Here is a 12,669-nt window from a genome sequence, read left to right as displayed (position 1 = left end):
TATTGGCATCCTCAAACAGGAACTTGTGACCCAGCTGACCAGCAGACGTATAACCTGTAACTAATCTCCTAACCTTCTATGATTCACTTGCAATTATGATCCACGAAGAACAACTGTAGGATGAAAACAAAATGTTGCGAAACAAATGCCCTCTTATTATGACTGAAAATCACACTTGTTTATAACCCTTCAAAAAGAGATCCTGAAAGCTAAGTAGTTTTTCTGTGATTCTGAAATTAATATATTCAATAATCAGCCTTACTCAGCCTAGTGTCATCTCCCTTAAACACCACAAAGTGCTCTTTCCGAGTGATTCCATTTAAAGAGCTTTGTTATAAATTAACCACATTTTCCGTTTAAAAAAAGCCTGGGAGAATCTGTAACAAAGCAGACCCTCCCTGACAGCAACATCCACTTATTTCTGTTTACATGCTCACTCTTCTCCTTTTCATGATTTTTGCAGTCCCATCAAAAGAGACATAATTTGTCCTATTCTCATATTTTGCTAAATTAAAGAGCTGATGTTGACAGGATACTCTAAGTCATTTAGCTGTCCTATTTTGGAGCAGGGGGTGATCCATGCCAGATTTTCAGGACAGCAATATGAGATAAAGTATAATAAATGTGAATTGATTAAATTACATACTGGTGATCATGAAAATCTGGCATGAATCAGCCCCACAATGAACAAACCTTGGATGGTCCTAACTTAGGGACTTTTTTAGAGTATGGAGTACAGTTTGTACTCGGTCAAGGGGACAGAGTAAAATACATTGTTTACTTGACAAAATATCTGTCCTCCACATTTAGAGATGTGGCTCAAATTAAGCCCTGAGGCAGTGCTTAATTTGAGCCGGTGGTTTCCGGTGCTCGGCACCGGCATTTAATAGTCATCAGTACACTTACGACACTCTGCCACATGGTGGCACTGCTCCTCTAACTTAGAGATGGGCAGAACAAAGGTTGTTTATTAATACAATATATATTAAAAAATACTAATCCCTTCCTCCCCAGCCATTCCTTTATCTTTGGGTCGTGAAATAATCTGAACTGTCGCACTTGCAGGTGAGAGAGATGGTTAGTTGTTGTTTTGGTTCCGTTGATGGAGCAATAAGTGGTGCAAGCTGCAGTGGTCTCCTGGTCAGGGCCCTGGCACTTATTATTTTACAAATTAAGCACTGCACTTCAGCCATCTCTAGTCATTGGCAGGAATTGCTGTCACAGCAGTTTCTGTTAACCTGTCAAATGTTTGATGACGGCAACGTCAAATTGACGGACATTCATCGAACTTTAACATGTTTTTAGTTTTTCAAAAACAAAATTCCAAAGCAGAAGTTTGTTTTTGAAAACAGTGATAATCCCCACACCATGGGAGTTGTCTTCCATGGTGTGTGGGGCATTTAAATGTTTGCACTGTCCCTTTCTGCCGGGTTTTACTTGGCAGTAAGGGACAGTGAAAACTGGCCATTCGACCACCAACTCTAAATTGGACAGGCAGTCAAATCGGCAGAACTCCGACAGCCCGTCGGAGGGTCGTCGGAGCACCGCGGACAGCGATGGAGCCGGGAGAGGCTCTGTCATCGACATCGACATGGTGAAGGCCCACCAAGCCGCGGTACGTGCAGGTCACAGCGTTGGGGCCGTGTAAGGGGAGATTCCGAGGGACGAGCCAGAGGGAAAATTAATTATTTATTTAATTTTCCCCTCTGCAACGTCCCTCGGAATCCCCCATTACACGGCCTCACCGCCCACCACTGTCACCTGCACGGACCGCGGCTGAGCCCAACCCCCTGTAAATAGGGCGCGCGGACCGAGGGTTTGGCGGAGAGGGTACTCAGTCACAGTTGCAACAGAGTACCTTCTCCACCAGACCAGGCCCGGCCCTATGTCTGAATTCCAAATAAATAGCTATTTTGGTCGTTGGACAACAGTAGCACACAAGTTGCCATCCCACCCGAATTTACATGGTTGTCGAGCAAGCGAGCCCCCATGCCACCCGAATTTACATGGTCGCCCCAGAGTGAAAGAACCCGCTTTAGCTTGAGAAGGAGACCCAGCAATAGAAATGTATTTCGATGAAAAAACATGTACAGCAACTTGCCATTGCATTTCCCCTTTCCTGCCGCAAAATGTTCAAATCAATGGACAATCATATCTAGGAAGGCCAGCTTTAATAGGGCGAAAAAAGAGCTAAATCAACACTAGAATTTTCTTGCCAAATGATTTGTGCTTTTTTTTATAAACTGTTGATTCGACACCTCTCGGTCGACAAGCGGGAGAGGCCGTCAACTCAATCTCTGCAAAGATGCACCTAGCCAGTGCCACTGAATAAGCATTGGCGTCTCCGAGCTCATTCACTTATCTGTTGCTCTAAATATATGTTCAGGAAAATGGACAGAGTGATTGGATAAACCCAGCGCGGTCTGAGAGCTGTTCTGAGCTATTACCGCCTGTCCTGCCGGAGAAGGCTCCTGGGCGCTAGGTTACAGCATCATCATGCTGAAAGCTTCAGCCGCAGGAAATTAAATACTGCAGTAAGCCCCCGCATAAGCAGAGCTGATTACCCCATGAAAAATCCCATATCTTGTCTCGCTCGCGCTCTGCACGGGGGCGAGAGTGGCGCGAGCGCAGGTTGAGGCGAATCAACTTAATTCCCTCAGTGCATTTCATTCGACGTATGTGCAATGGAATTTAGCCCTGATTGAATGGAATGAATTAAAGTTTTTTTTCCACAAAGAGCAGGCATTATCTTAGCTTCGAGACAGTAAAAAGAGAATTAAAGTGTCTGAGAATGAGATATGAGCGTGAATGTCAGATTTGGGGCTCTGACATTCCCTAAGCTCTAGAATCAACTGACCTATCACAAGAGGCCAATTCAGACACTGGTATCCTTCAGGAACGCTAAACCCCCCTGTTCTTACTCTTACACCACCCTCTGGTCATACCAAATCTTGCAGAAGCAGGATTCAATATAGAAGAGATTACATTTATAGGTCCAGATTTTCTAAGGCATTGCGTAGCCGCAAAGTGATGCAGATGGATGCAAACCGGTATTTAGGTCCTGCTGGACAAGGCACCTAGGGCCTCATTTAGGAAAAGTAACGCATCGCTGCGTGAAAACAGCGATGCGTCACTTTTCATTGCGCCCTCCTTACGACACCAATGATGCGTCATATTTACAGTATGACGCATCATGTCGCAAGGAGTTACAGATTCGTCAGTATTTCTGACGTATCTGTAAGCGCAAAAGTCACGCATTGCTGGAATGTGTCACAAAAGTGACGCAACTCCAGCAATGCGTCCTTTCACATGGAGAAAGCCCCATGTGAAAGGGCTTGCGTCAGTCTTACGCCTGCTGTGAGGCAGGTGCAAGATTTTGACGCAACAGCGTCCTGAAAGTGACGCAGTGATATCTCATAGATTTCACTGCGTCACTATTACGAGGCTTTTTGCGGTGGAACGCCCCCTCTGCATACATTATACCTGACGCAGGAATAATGTAGCGCAGGGGTTTACAAAGTGACGCATCTGCTTAGATGCGTCACTTTGTAAATGTGGTGCAACAAGGCACATTTTTTACTCCACTGGTGCGTCACTAAAAGTGACACACCAGCGGCGTAAAAGTGACGCAAGGGCTCATAAATGAGGCCCCTTGTGCAGAAAGGTGCCGTTTCCCAAGTACAAAAAACACCTTGCACTGCTTTGTGACCTCTCTGCGTCCAGGGGGCGTGACTTGGGTAGATCAGTGCAAACACTCATAGCTTCTGACGCAAAGTCTGATCTGCTAAAATGGTCATAACAGCCTTTGGCGGGGGGCGTGGCTTGGCGCCGATGGCGGTGGCTGCCTGAGAGCCGAGCTCCGTGATCGAGCCGGCAGTTATCCTGACCAACGCTGTATGCTGACCCCTCTATCCCCTTGAAAGGCGGGGGAAGGGGTTCTCCTGCACCGGAGCGGTACGGCGCTGCTCGAGTTGCCCTGGGGACCCGCGGAAGCTCGCTTGAGTGTCGACCGGGGGGCCGCCGACGCCGGACCTAAGATGGCGCCCGCGGGGGAGATCTGAGCTCCCGGGCGGCCGAAACCGCTGAGCGGCCTGCGGACCCCCTCCACTCCCGGATTGCACCACCGTGGCTTCTTGGGGACATCCGGTGCACGGCGGGACATTGAGGGAGCCGCGCTGGTGGTTTGTGCTGCAGAGGGCGACCGGCATACTTTCACCGCCGGCCGTTCCTGTGGGGGCGGGGCGGCCGGATTGCTCCTCCGAGGCCCGCAGAAAAGAACGGAGTGCCTATCTGAAGACAACGAGAGCGCCAAGCAAAATCGGCCCTGAGGCTGCTGAGTCCCATTTGGCGACTGGAAGGGGGAATTGTGACCTGCCCCCCCCCTTTGTGCTGTGGCCTGCCCGCGGGGTGTCGAATCCTGCTCTTTGGCCCATCTGTACTTGGGAGGGACGACTGGAAGCGGGGGAGCCGCAGTGGGCCGTGCTGGCCCTTCCTGATCCCCCCCTTGTGAGCTCACACTACCCACCGCAGCGGGTTGCAAGGAGGTGAGAGCGGACGGGGGCTCTGGTGAGAACATTCCCGTGTGAGAAGGCGGAGAGGGACCGATCGGCGGCCTCAGTGGTATGAGTGGAAGGGCGCTGTGGCGGCAGAACTAAAGCTCCATTGCTGCCGGGCCGCGGCTGGCTACGTTCGGTGGGTCGGTCGCCCCCCCACCCCCCTGTTCTATTGCCTGGCCTTGGATAGCTGGGAGAGGCCCCTTCTCTGCAATTACACCACCACTGCTGAACTGCCCCTGGAGCTGCTACTGAGCGGACGTTGGTTTCTTGAGGGCATCCCGGTTGCTTTCTCTTGCAGCCCGCGGGGGCCGTAGTGTGCGAGGATCTAGCGACCACCGGCTGCTGCCGCCCTGGATTGAGGTGCCCGCTGGGACCTGCGAACCGCTGGCGGGCTGGCCTGCTCTGGTCGTTTGGGGGTGATTGAGAAGCGCCCGCCCGAGTAAGATTCCTCCCGGTGGCCGGGGATCTGTTGGCTGGGGCGGACCTTGGCCGGCTTCAGCTGTCGTTGGGCGGCTCGCCCTCTGCTTGTGACCGTCGACGTTGGACGCCGATCCTGTCATGGGGAAACCAAAGGGACCCAAGGGCGCCATGCAATCCACGTCAGACACGGAATTGCCGGACAAAGGAGACCTGCTGGACCCGGAGACGACAAGAGACCCACACCTACAACAACAACTGGACAAGATCTTGACGTCGATTACGGATACGCGTGCGGCCCTCCAGCAGGACATAGCGCAGGTGGCAACGGGGCTTGGGCTGCTTAGAGCGGATCACGGTAAGCTCTCTGATAAGGTCAAGGAGGTGGAGGACACGGTTCTCACCCTGGAGCCAGCTCAAAAGGCCCTCTCGACCACAATGACTGAGGTTTGGACCGCTTGGATGCGCTGGAGAGGAGGGCGGAGGATGCTGAAGGGCGTAAACCGCCGGAACGATATCCGAATTGTAGGCCTTCCGGAAAAAATTGAAGGAGGGGATATGGTACGCTTTCTTGAAGAATAGCTTAAGACAGTGGTGGCACCGGAAGGCTTGTCCTCCTTTTATACGCCTGAATGGCCCCTTCCGGCTGGAAAACAGTAATGTCAACATTTTCCCGGATTACACATATGACACGCAGCGCAAACAAACCTCTTTCCTGGCGATAAAGCGAGAACTGCGCAGTGAGGGCATCCAATACTCCTTACTGTTCCCGGCCAAACTGCGGATAATAGTTGATGGCACCACCAGATTTTTTGACACACCAGATGAAGCGTGCAACTGGTTGGAACTCTACAGAGCGGGCAAAGACGGCTCTGACCTGCACTTGGCAACAGCACCGGAGGAACAACTGTGGCGGAAGTCCAAGCGGATACGCAATAGGCGCAGGGGACTGAGATGCCCTTCGCTGCTGGAGACGGCGGCGGAACGGCGGGGTGTCCTGGAAGTGGTGTCCAGCATTTCGGGATCTCAGGATGCCCCCATGACGGAAGGTACGGAGTCCGGCAGGGGCGATGACCGTTCTGAAACCGAGTTTTCGGAAACTGACAGTGTGCCGCTGCCCACGGTCACACCGGAGACAGCTGAAGGAATACTGAACGAACAGTGAGATCCCCTGATGAGCTGTTGTCGCAACGGAACGAACTGCGGTGTCCTGATTGCTAAGTAATGCGGAGAGGGAGGTTGGTGGTTGCTTTGTGGGGTGGTGGAGGGGAAAGCCTGGCGATGTGCAGACTTTCATAGGGCTCGGTCGCCCACTGGTAGCTCGGGCGGAAGGTGGCTACCCGTTGGTCCTCGTCCCCCCCCCCCTGTTGCCCTTACGGCATTCCTACGGTAACTACCGTTAGGTTTATTTGACTGTTCCGATTGGGAGTGTTTGGATGGGAACTAGATTGCGATCTTTGGGTCCTGTTCCGGGGGAGGGGAGGGGTATTGGGTGATGTTATATTGTTGGGGGGTGAACACGCCATCGGTGTTGAGGATTCATTGAACTTGAACTACGTGGATGGGGAGAGGAGGAACGGGTGCGGTGCCTTGAGGGACAATAGGTGACATGTCTAACTAGAAATGCATTACCTGGAATGTTTGTGGTCTACAAACCATGTCAAGACGACACAAAGTGCATGCATACTTAACACGTAGAGGGGTCCAGGTAGCGTTATTGCAGGAAACACATCTGACGAAGGCAGAGGGGTTGGCATTACAGCGCAGATGGCGAGGCCAGGTATTCAACACTACATACTCAGCGTATGCCAGGGGCGCGCCGATTTGGATCAGGGCTGGAACCCCATTTCACATTACCAAACAAGTGGTAGATCCTGAGGGGCGGTTTGTGGCTGTCACGGGAAAATTAGTCGGCAAGGATGTTGCCATCTGCAGCGTGTACGCGCCCAACGTGGACCAGCTGGCCTTTCTTGCGACGCTGTCAGGCTCCCTGGCCCACTTTTTGGTAGAACCACTGCTGCTAGGAGGCGACTTCAACTCAGTGTTGGATGTGGACCTCGATAGGTCACACCCCCCGCTGGTGGACTCCCCAACACGGCGCATAGCTAGAGGTAGGCTGGAGTGGCAATCGAGATGGGGTCTAATTGACGTTTGGCATGCCCAACATCCACACACCCGAGATTACTCTTTCTTTTTGGGAATGCATGAGCTACATGTGAGGCTAGATGCGTTGTTATGCTCCTCAACGCTGATACCGGCGATAGTGAGCACCGAATACCTCACACGGACGATCTCTGATCACAATCCGTTACTAGTCACCATCCGGTGGTTTCCGGGTGTCTCCTGTGTTCCCACCTGGAGACTGCGCCCCAAGATGCTAGAAGACCCGCCTTTCCAGAAAGATTTAGAGGAGAGGATAACACAATACTTTGCAGAGAATGATGGCACGACTGGGGAGAGAGCGACAGAGTGGGATGCATTCAAAGTAGTTGTCAGGGGGTTTCGTATAGCTCAGAAAGTGGGAGTGCGTAGGGTACTATTACACGATAGGGCAGACAAGAAACTCAGAGAATTGCAGCAATTATGACCGGGTCACCCTGAACTACAGCAACAATGTGCAGCAGCGAAGGAAGCGGTAGCAGTTGAAGTAGAAAGGTTGCGCAGCTTTGACCACAAGACATACATAACTAGATCCCATGCAGAGGGAGACAAATCAGGAGCTTTGCTGGCCTGGCTTGCCAAACCCACGCGACAAGGCTCCCCTATTGTGTCCATGCGCACGGCTGAAGGGGTGGAGATGTATACCCAGCCCGCAATCCTGCGCAGTTTCTCGAGCTATTATGAGGCTCTGTATAGGAGTAAACTAGTGGCTGGATCTCCAGCCATCAGTGAATTTTTGGAGGTTCTTCCCTTCTCGAGGTTAGACCCTGAGCAGGCGAAGGAACTGGGCAAAGATATCGAACTGGGGGAAATTTGCCGCACCATAAAACAGATGGCACGTAATAAGACCCCAGGGTTGGACGGTTTCCCCATTGAGTTTTATGCCACATACGTCGACCTATTAGCTCCTCGGCTACTGGCAGTCTACAGAGAAGCTAAGGAACTGGGTCGACTACCGCATACTATGCGTGAGGCGTTAGTGATCCCTTTACTTAAGCCTGGCAAGGAGAGCAATGATACGGCCGTTGTCGATGCTCACGACGGATTACAAAATCCTGAGTAGCATTTTGGCTTCCCGACTGTTAGAACACATGACCACACTGGTCAAGCGGGTTTTATACCTAAACGTAATACCACCATGAATATACGCCGCCTGATGAGTGTACTAGAAGAGGATCATGCGGAAGCCCCTCATCCCATGATATTGTCGGTTGACCTGGAAAAGGCATTCGACAGCCTCGAGTGGGAATACTTATATAAGGTCCTCGGGTGCTACGGAGTAGGTGACGGATACCTGAGATGGACCTCAGTGCTCTATGCTTCGGCGAAGGCCAGAGTGAAGTCGGGTATACTGATATCCCCGCAATACTCGGTGGAAAGAGGCACAAGGCAGAGGTGTTCGTTATCCCCGTTGCTCTTTGCACTGGCGGTGGAACCCCTCGCGATGGCGGTCCGCACGGGAGCTTATTACAAGGGTCTGTGGAGCTTAACGGGGCAGCAGCGCATTTCCCTCTATGCTGACGACCTGTTGCTCTTCCTGGAGGATGCTGACGGGGCCCTGAGGGGAGCTGATGATCTATTGACCACCTTCGGTGCAATCTCTGGCCTTAGAGTTAACTGGCCTAAGACATGCCTGTTCCAGATACATAGAGGAGAACCAGAGGAGAACCCCAGCCCATTACGACACGGGCAGTCCGATGGGAACCCAGCCGTCTGAAATACTTGGGGGTCTATATATATCATGCCCCGGCTGATGTGCTGGAGGACAACATCTCTCGTTGTATCGGGGCATTAAGGGGTAGCATGTCCTTTTGGGCGACCCTCCCGCTATCAGTGGCGGGCCAAGCAGCGCTGCTGAAAATGGTGGCACTTCCACGCCTACTGTATTATTTTAGAATACTCACCATTTGGATCCCTTCCGCTGTCTTCCGCCTCTTGAAGTCGTTAGTGGTGTCCTTTCTATGGGGAACGGGCAGACGTAGAGTGGCACTTGCAACACTAATGAGACCTAAATCGGAAGGCGGGTTAGCTGTTCCTGATTTTGAAGGGTATTACCTAGCGGCTCAATTACAGATCTATACCCAGGAGATAGCATGTGAGTTCCGAGGGCCAGAGGATAAGCGGGGTATGGGTATACCCAGGCATGTACTCTCCTATATAGCCATGCAGCAGAGACTAGCCCTCAATGACCTCACACAAGAAGAACGCACGCTTAGGCTATGCTGGAACCGTACACAGCGTAAAGCGGGGGTGAGACACCCATATGCCCCGGAAATCCCGTTGGGGATGCTGACGGCGTTGCCACATGGCGGGGACTGGTCGCAGCTATAGTCCTGGGAGGACGTGGGGATACAGGTCTTGGGAGATTTATATGAGGACGGGGTATTGCTGTCCTTCCCGGCGCTCTTGGACCGCTATGACCTGCCTAGAGGCGACTTCCTGTTACACAGAAATATCACTATACCCGGACTACACCGCCAGGGTACAGGAGGCACGTAAGCATTTGGACCACTATACGAATCAACTCAGAGAACAGGGGCTGGACTATGCTATGCTCTACCCGGCAAAACTGAGAGTTAACAGGCAAGGCCACTCTCACTTGTTCGCGAACCCTCGTGCACTGCAGCAGGCTCTGAGTAACTGGGCGAAGGAGCGCCGCAGAGACAGCCCGGAGCAACGCGCTGAGGTAGAAGCGGATAGCCATTTGGACGAGCAGGAGTAGAGTCAATACCGAAGCTGGCCAGGAAAGGTGGTAAGGTGTAAAGGGGGTCTCCTCCGGAGACTGCTATGCTTTGGACTGGGTCTGTGGACGGCGCCGTATTTGTTGCACAGGATCACCGGGGGTGGGGGTATCTGCTCAAGCGGCTGGACACAAGTAACCGTTGTGACATACGAACTGCCGGTGCCGATAACGTTAATGTCTGTGGCGCTCTCTGTGATATTATAAGCGGGCACCCTTCCGGTGTCCTACATTCTAAGATTACGGGGATAAGTAAATTTCAGCATGATCTCTAAATGTTGATAAAGTTACGGGCTACTCCAAGCCCTTTGTACGCCAGTTGGTGAGGTTATGGAGCTTCGGCGGGAGCCGTATGAGGCTGCTGAGATGTAGGGTATTTCTACATTGTACGATGGAGGCATGGCAGCCTCGCCCCCCGTGCATGATGCTCCCCAATGACTCTGTTGAGTCGTCAACCATGAGGGAAGGGATTGAGGGTGGGTGGGTTGGACAAGGGTTCGGCAAGGCCAGGTTGGGGGTGGTCTGCTGTGGGTGTGGGGGCGGGTCTGTTTGAGTACTGTTTCCTGATTGAAGATGGGCTAGGGAGTTTCTTGTGGATTTTTGGTCTTTGCACAACCCCACTTGTGTCACTGGGAGAACATCTGATGCACGCACTATATTTGTATGACTATCATGACCTCCACGCCTGTACTGACTGATAGTGCACCCCAAACGCTACTCCACGCTCTCACATGGAATGTGCGTGGCCTTAATGACCACCGTAAGCTTAGAAAGGTAATGAGCTACTTACAGCGACAAAGAGTGGACCTTGCTCTCCTACAGGAGACACACCTACCAATCACGAGTGGAACGGTGCTTAGTATGGGCTGGGCGGGCAATACAGCTGCTACGGGCTTCACAACCCATTCCAGAGGAGTGCTGACCTGGGTCAATCCTAGATCGAACCTCACTCAGACACTTTTGGCTGCAGATCCAGAGGGATGATTCGTTTTGTCTTGCTGAGCGGGGATGGGGCTGGAGCTGGTGATAATAAACGTGTATGGTCCGATTTACGATTCCCCATAATTTTATCACAATGTGGTAAAGGTGGCACGCACTTACCCAGCGGCGCGTCTTTTGTGGGGAGGAGATCTGAATCTGGTATTAGACCCAGCGCTAGATAGATCTGCAGGCCCATTGCGCAGGCCCTCGGCGGCAGCACAGGCGATACAACAGGCGATCACCATACTAGATTTGGTAGACGTATGGAGGAGTAGGAACCGGGAACAAGGGGGATACACTCATTACTCTGCTTTCCATAACATACACACTAGAATAGATTATTGGTTGGCCTCCTCCTCCATGATTGCCCAAATTAGCTCCTGCTTGGAATTACCTAGGACGTTGTCCGATCACTCCCCTCTGTTGCTGGTGCTAGAAACTCCTCGGAAATCGATACCTCCGTTTACCTGGCGCTTCCCACCGTGTTCGCTGCTGGACCCAGTGTTCAGGGGGGAGCTGGCGGAGGAGATAGACGTCTTTTTTGAGGCTAATATGGGATCTGTGGATAGCTTCCAGACGATATGGGAGGCCTTTAAGGTATTTATTCGCGGTGTGGCAATGTCAAAGCACTCTAGTGTGCTAAAATCCTTCCAACAGCGACTAGCGACGCTGGAAAAACAGGTCGCTGCTCTTGAGCAACGGCAGCGGTCCTCCCCATGCGACAAGGTGACTGAGGAGATTAAAACACTGATCTCCGAATATCACGAGGAAGCAGATAGGGAGGTACAACACATGGGGAAAGATGCCACGGCACGTATATATAGAGAGGGAGACCGACCGAGCTCTCTATTAGCCAGACTAATTAAAGGAAATAGGGGGAAGTCCCTGATCTCGGAACTGCAAACCGCGGATGGATGTAGGGTGACGGCGGAAGGTGAAATAGCTGGAGAATTTAGGAGATACTATTCTGATCTGTACTCAGCTGAATGGGGTGACCTCACTGCTGAAGCAAATGATTACCTGGATCACATTGACCTACCGCAGCTGACAAATACTCATAGGGAACTCCTAATGGCACCCATAGAACGAGACGAAATAATGGAGGCATTGGCGAGCAGACGCTCCGGCAGTGCACCGGGAGCTGACGGGCTTATGGTTGCATTTTATAAAGCCTTTCAAGATAAGCTACTTCCACACTTAGCTAAGCTATTTGACGACATTTGTGTGGACGGAGCTATGCCGCCTTCGATGAGAGAGGCCCTAATAGTAACCATACTTAAGCCAGGGAAGGAGCCCAAGGAGTGCAGCTCATACAGGCCCCTCTCGTTGCTGAACATAGGTACCAAGATTTACACTAAAGTGTTGGCGACTCGACCTTGCCCTCTTGGCACATGAGCTGGTCGCGCCGGAACAGGCTGGATTCATCCCCAGTAGAAACTTGACGTACAATATACGTACGGTATTCGGTACCATTCAACATGTGAGACAGGACACGAAGGCGATAGCTGTCTTCCTGGACATGGAAAAGGCATTCGACTCTGTCGAATGGCCATTCCTGACCTTGGTGCTGCGACGGTTTGGTCTGGGCGAGCCGTTCCTTCAAATGATTGGGGCCCTGTATTATAAGCCGACAGCGTGAGTCCGCTTTGGGAGATCTGGTCACTGACCCCATTCAAATTGGCAGGGGAACGAGACAAGGTTGCCCCTCCTCTCCGCTGTTATATGCTTTGGTGACGGAACCGCTGGCCTGCGCACTGCGAGAATACCATGGGCGCGAGCGAGTCAGCTTTCCGTCTTACAAGATAGTAGTCTCGA

This window comes from Lissotriton helveticus, chromosome 5_1 (assembly GCF_964261635.1).
Source record: "Lissotriton helveticus chromosome 5_1, aLisHel1.1, whole genome shotgun sequence".
NCBI classification, from domain to species: Eukaryota; Metazoa; Chordata; class Amphibia; order Caudata; family Salamandridae; genus Lissotriton; species Lissotriton helveticus.
The sequence above is the reverse complement of the archived record's forward strand: the minus strand, read 5'-3'. Positions refer to the sequence as shown.